The sequence below is a fragment of the Pollachius pollachius genome (genome assembly GCF_949987615.1).
Source record: "Pollachius pollachius genome assembly, chromosome: 20".
Lineage (NCBI taxonomy): Eukaryota > Metazoa > Chordata > Actinopteri > Gadiformes > Gadidae > Pollachius > Pollachius pollachius.
In genome coordinates this window covers 12,587,153-12,593,650 of record NC_136953.1, presented here as the reverse complement: position 1 = coordinate 12,593,650, position 6,498 = coordinate 12,587,153, and positions in this window count along the sequence as shown.

Here is a 6,498-nt window from a genome sequence, read left to right as displayed (position 1 = left end):
CACAACTTAAAAAAAGTAGAAAACTCAGACAAAACAAAATAGTTATATGTCAGAGGCAACAGATCAACGTTCATAGGTCAGTACAAGAAAAGAACGGGCAGCAGTCCATTAAATAAAACATTTGTCATAGCTCATATAAATAACCAAGGTTAAAGGAATGTAAGTCATTTAAAATACTGTCTGTATTTAATAGCCTGATACCAGGACAAAGGTAGATGTTGTGGGAAACTGGTTTGTTTGTTGGACGGTTTGATGCATGCAGAGCAGGTATTGAATACTGACAAGGCAGAGCTCCTAATGTGTGTTGTTGTTGTGGTTGTCGTTGTTGTAATCTTAACAACAACAGAGTTGGAAGAAGTGTCAGTCAGGGAAGGTGCTCCGTATTGGCATGTCAGAGCTACCCATGAGCATGTGTGGTGATGGCTGGTTCAACCTGTGTGCCCTGATTATTGAATGTGTCACAGATGTGCAACCCCGCCCAGCCCCACAGTCTGTCAACAGGATTCGGGTTAGTTGAGGCTGCCTAAACCAACCATCAACAAAACTCTACATTGGTATCTATGTCTAGATATGGATATATTTCTGTCTGGATATATTTTTCTGTACAGTAAAAGCTGAAGAGAACTCCTAAAATCGACAAATACAAAATTAAATGACCAATTGAGCATTGTTGGTTGATTACACTTTTGCCTTTAATGAAGCCATTCATAGTCTTGACATTAAATAGCCGTATAGCATGCATTTGCCTTATAACAAGGCCAGTCCTATGACTTCTATGATGATGGGCAGAGATAAAAATGCAGGCAAGAGAGGGAAGGGGAAGAGAATATTACTATTACAAAGCCATTATTTAAAAAAAGTTGCTTTTACGATAATGAGGCAAATAGAGGCAGTACCGTTTCTGCCATCCAGTGGCATCACTCAACGAAGAGAGAGGACAAACATTGATTCAGTGCCTGATAACCTGTTTGTCTGAGAGCAACACAATAAATACATGACACATACTATTGGATGTGTGGAAATATACACTAAACTCATGTCTCACCCCAAGTTAAAAAAAAGGACATAATTGTTAGAAAAATAAATAGCTCCTTCTTAAAGGCTAACTCACAGGCATCGTCATGGGCCTTTAATTAACAAAATCCTTCCATTAATGAACTGAAGATAGAAAAAAAAACAATTGAAGTATTTTACAAACAGTCAAAATGTTTTTTTTATGTAGTTAATTCAATGTAAATGTTTTGTTCCTCAAATAAAAAAATGTGGATGCTAAGGATAGTATTTTCACAAGTACGTTTTTGTCACTTCTTAAGTTGCTTTAAAGTTGCTTTATAGCAAGGCCAGTCCCATGGTCCCTAGGATGATGAGTAGAGCTGCAAATGGAGGCAAGAGAGGAAGAGAGATGAGATTATTTCATCATTACTTTAAAACAATGAATTTAAGATTATCAGACAACTAGTTGCTACTTTAAAGCAAGGTTGAAGCAACTTGTATATTAATTGGTGAATAAAAGGATATGCGGATAGCGCGGATATAGCCTTGCTAGCAGTTAGCGGGCCAACAGATAGAGGTTTAATGGTCAGCCTAGCTAGAGGTTTAGTGGGCAGCCTAACTAGAGGTTTAGCCTGGAGCGTAGCTAGAGGTTTAGCGTACAGCATTACTTGAGGTTTAGCTGGTAGGGTTAGCTAGAGTTTAGTTTGCAGCCTTGCTAGAGTTTAGTGTGCAGCCTAGCAAGAGATTAAGCAGGCAGCCTAGCTAGCTGTTTAGCGGGCTGCCTAGCTCGTGGTTTAGCATGCTTCCTAGCTAGAGGTTTAGTGGTCAGCCTAGTTAGCACTTTAGTGGGCAGCCTAGCTAGAAGTCAAGTGAACAGCCTAGTTTGTGGTATGGCGGGCAGAAAGAGAAGAGAAGAGAAAACATGAAAAACTCATTCAATTAACTACTTTCTTTTAATATAATCAGACTAGTGGCTACTTTAAAGAGCCAGTGAGCCCAATTTTTCAGCTGGAATTCGAACACTACATGATTAAAAAAAAGCATTCTGGGCTGAAAGCTTTAGGACAGAGGGGGGCGTGTTATCCTGATGGTAACGACCCACGCTGACTTTATGATACTTTATGATACTGTTGTTGTGTAACTGTTATTAGTGTTACAATAATCGGTAGTGTACATTAAATCCTAGCACGTTGTTTAGCGGGCGGCCTAGCTCGTGGTTTAGTGGGCAGCACAGCTACCAGTTTAGCAGGAAGCCTTGCTAGTCTGCCTACCTTGTGACAGTGCCAGGTGAGTTGGCTGGCCGCTGTTTGCAATAGAACTGGTTGCGACTGTGGTGGTTGTGACTGTGGTGGATGCGACCGTGGTGAGGATACTGGTGCTGGAGCTGGCATCTGATATGTCCAGCACTGGTGTCTGGACTCTGGCCAAGGGATTTCCCAGTACACCTGTGCCTAGTGAAGAACATGTACAGTTGAGGATAAGCGATTGCTGGTCACGTGATCATGTGATCCTGTATGTGGTTTTGTTTGTGTGTGTGTTGGATTGCGCGGGTGGATGTGAAGCTTTGCTTGGCTTTGCTGAGATTGACTTACTGGAAAGGGTTCCGGTGACAACAGCTAGAGAATAGGACGTAGACAGTGCTCTGGTTGTGGCGTCGGGAACGGTGGCTGTAAACGTACACTTGATTGTGGTTCCATTGATGAGACCCTTCACCGAGTTTACGGTCACCTAACAAGGCAGAGTGAGATCCAGACAATGTATTGATATTTACATTTGCATTGATAGTCAGTTGGGGAGTTAGGGTAAAGTGGAACTTCGAAGAGGCTAAAAGTACTTAAACTTACAGTTTGTCTAATCAAAGCACTGTTGTTCAGCGAAGCACCGATGAATTCAAAGGACCCTTCATTGTTGGCGCAAATGTAGGTAATATCCCCTCCTCCCTGTTATGAGAACAAACGAACAGACAAAACATTAGCAATGGCACAAATATATGTCGACTTTAATTGGCCTGTGCAATTGACAGCTGCCTTTGGAGTTTTTTCTTACTAAAGAGCTGTCGGTTGACAACGTGACGGCTATGTAGCCTTCCGACTCTCCAGAGAGGCTGAACCCATAGTTCAGGCCTTCAGTCTGCTGGGCGGATACAAAGTAACATGTTGTCACTGATGGGTCGCAGCTCGCCGGCTCTTGGACACAAAGCAGGGTCTCGGTGCAGCCTTCGCTGGAGATGGCCGTCTGCATTTTGAAGACGGAGGGAAAAACAATTTAAGAAGAGAAGGGAAAAAAAGTGTTGGGAAATTATAATCTTTCAACTCTTGATCATGATTATCAAGGCTATTTGATTGAATATAGTTTCAGTCAATTGTATGTAATTGAAGTTGATTGTATTTGTTCTAGATTAGACAAATCTTTACCAGTAGAGCTTCAACTGGGGTTTTAGTAGATTCTGCCGTAGAGGTGGTTTCAGCAGGCGTTGCCACGGTGCTAGCGGTGGCACCGGCGGATGTAGAGCTCATCATTGGGGTACTTGCAGTGGATCCAGCTGCTGTAGAGCTCATCATTGGGATACTTGCGGTGGAGCCGGTTGCTATAGAGTTTATCATTGGGGTACTTTCGGTGGATCCAGCTGCTGTAGAGCTCATCATTGGGGTACTAGGGGTTGATCCTGATGCTATAGAGCTCATCATTGGGGTACTAGGGGTTGATCCTGATGCTGTAGAGCTCATCATTGGGGTAGGAGGGGTTGGTCCTGATGCTATAGAGCTCATCATTGGGGTAGGAGGGGTTGATCCTGATGCTGTAGAGCTCATCAGTGGGGTAGGAGGGGTTGATCCTGATGCTGTAGAGCTCATCATTGGGGTACTAGGGGTTGATCCTGATGCTATAGAGCTCATCATTGGGGTAGGAGGGGTTGGTCCTGATGCTATAGAGCTCATCATTGGGGTAGGAGGGGTTGATCCTGATGCTGTAGAGCTCATCAGTGGGGTAGGAGGGGTTGATCCTGATGCTGTAGAGCTCATCATTGGGGTACTAGGGGTTGATCCTGATGCTATAGAGCTCATCATTGGGGTAGGAGGGGTTGATCCTGATGCTGTAGAGCTCATCATTGGGGTACTAGCCGTGGATCCGGCAGGCGTTGCCAGGTTACTAGCGGTGCTTACGGTAGTTTAGACTGTGGTGGGGGTGCTGGGGCTGTAACTGGCGTCTGATATGTCCAGCACTGGGCTCTGGACTCTGGCCACAGGAAGTCCAAGTGTACCTGAGCCTAGTGAGGAACATGTACAGTTGAGGATAAGCGGTTTCTGGTCACGTGATCATTTGATCCTGTATGTGGTTTTGTTCGTGTGTGTGCTGGATGTGCAGGTGGATGTGAAGCTTTGTGTGGCTTTGACCAGATTGACTTACTGGAAAGGGTTCCGGTGACAACAGCTAGAGAATAGGACGTAGACAGTGCTCTGGTTGTTGCGTCGGGAACGGTGGCTGTAAACGTACACTGGATTGTGTTTCCGTTGATGAGGCCCTTCACCGAGTTTACGGTCACCTAACAAGGCAGAGTGAGACCCAGACAATGTATTGATATTTACATTTGTATTGATAGTCAGTTGGGGGGATAGGCTTAAGTGGAACTTACAGATGCCGAAAGTACTTCAACTTACAGTTTGTCTACTCAAAGCACCATTATCAAGCGAAGCACCGATGAATTCGAAGGACCCTTCATTGTTGGCGCAAATATAAGTTATATCCCCTCCTCCCTGTTATGAGAACCAACAAACAGACATAACATTAGCAATGGCACAAGTATATGTCGACTTTAATTGGCCTGTGCAATTGACAGCTGCCTTTGGAGTTTTTTCTTACTAAAGAGCTGTCGGTTGACAACGTGACGGCTATGTAGCCTTCCGACTCTCCAGAGAGGCTGAACCCATAGTTCAGGCCTTCAGTCTGCTGGGCGGATACAAAGTAACATGTTGTCACTGATGGGTCGCAGCTCGCCGGCTCTTGGACACAAAGCAGGGTCTCGGTGCAGCCTTCGCTGGAGATGGCCGTCTGCATTTTGAGGATGGAGGGAAAAACAATTTAAGAAGAGAAGGGAAAAAAAGTGTTGGGAAATTATAATCTTTCAACTCTTGATCATGATTATCAAGGCTATTTGATTGAATATAGTTTCAGTCAATTGTATGTAATTGAAGTGGATTGTATTTTTTCTAGATTAGACAAATCTTTACCAGTAGAGCTTCAACTGGGGTTTTAGTAGATGCTGCCGTAGAGGTGCTAGCGCTGGCTCCGGCGGATGTAGAGCTCATCATTGGGGAACTTGCTATGGATCCAGCTGCTGTAGAGCTGATCATTGGGGTACTGACTGTGGATCCGGTTGCTACAGAGCTCATCATTGGGGTACTTGCGGTGGATCCAGCTGCTGTAGAGCTCATCATTTGGGTACTTGCTGTGGATCCAGCTGCTGTAGAGCTGATCGTTACGGTACTTGCAGTGGGTCCAGCTGCTGTAGAGCTCATCATCAGGGTACTGACTGTGGATCCGGTTGCTATAGAGCTGATCATTGGGGTACTTGCTGTGGATCCAGCTGCTGTAGAGCTCATCATCAGGGTACTGACTGTGGATCCGGTTGCTATAGAGCTGATCATTGGGGTACTTGCTGTGGATCCAGCTGCTGTAGAGCTCATCATTGTGGTACTAGGGGTTGATCCTGATGCTATAGAGCTTATCATTGGGGTAGTAGCGGTTGATCCTGATGCTGTAGAGCTTATCATTGTGGTACTAGCGGTGGATCCAGCTGCTGTAGAGCTCACCATTGCGATACTGGCGGTTGATCCAGCTGTTGTAGAGCTTATCATTGGGGTACTAGCGGTGGATCCAGCTGCTGTAGAGCTCATTGCCGTAGTCTGGGTAGAGGCTTCTGGCACAATTGTCAGTGCCAATAGCAGGGAGAAGAGGAGACTCCAGCCCATGGCTAGAAATGGTGAAGTTAAAGTTAGTCGAAAGGCAGGGTTTATAGCCTGTGCTTTTGCTTTTGTAAGTTTTTACCATAAACTAGCCTCCTTTTAGCTTTGAAACACTATGTTAGCATTTCAAATTGTTTTTTCTATATTGTTTCTATATTGCCTAGCATAGCATTATTCTTAATTTTAACTCAAAGGGAGCTGGTGGTTGCAGTTCAGATTCTCAACCAAATGTAAAAAAAATCAGCCGGTTCAATGCATTTGAATGACCAAAATGGACACATTTGACCACGCTGAAAATATACTTTACCCTTAATGTTTAATAACAAGATTATTATTACATAATTATAAGCCTAATGTAGTATATATTAATTCTAACAGATGTTGTATTATCAAAAGTCTGTAGGCAAACCCAATATAAGACTTCATTGTAGTAATAAACCCATTTATATAAATCAATAATCGCTCAATTAATATCATATTAGTTGGCCTATCATTTAATATAGATGTTTAGCAATTAAAAACAATAAAAATATAACCGCAAGCG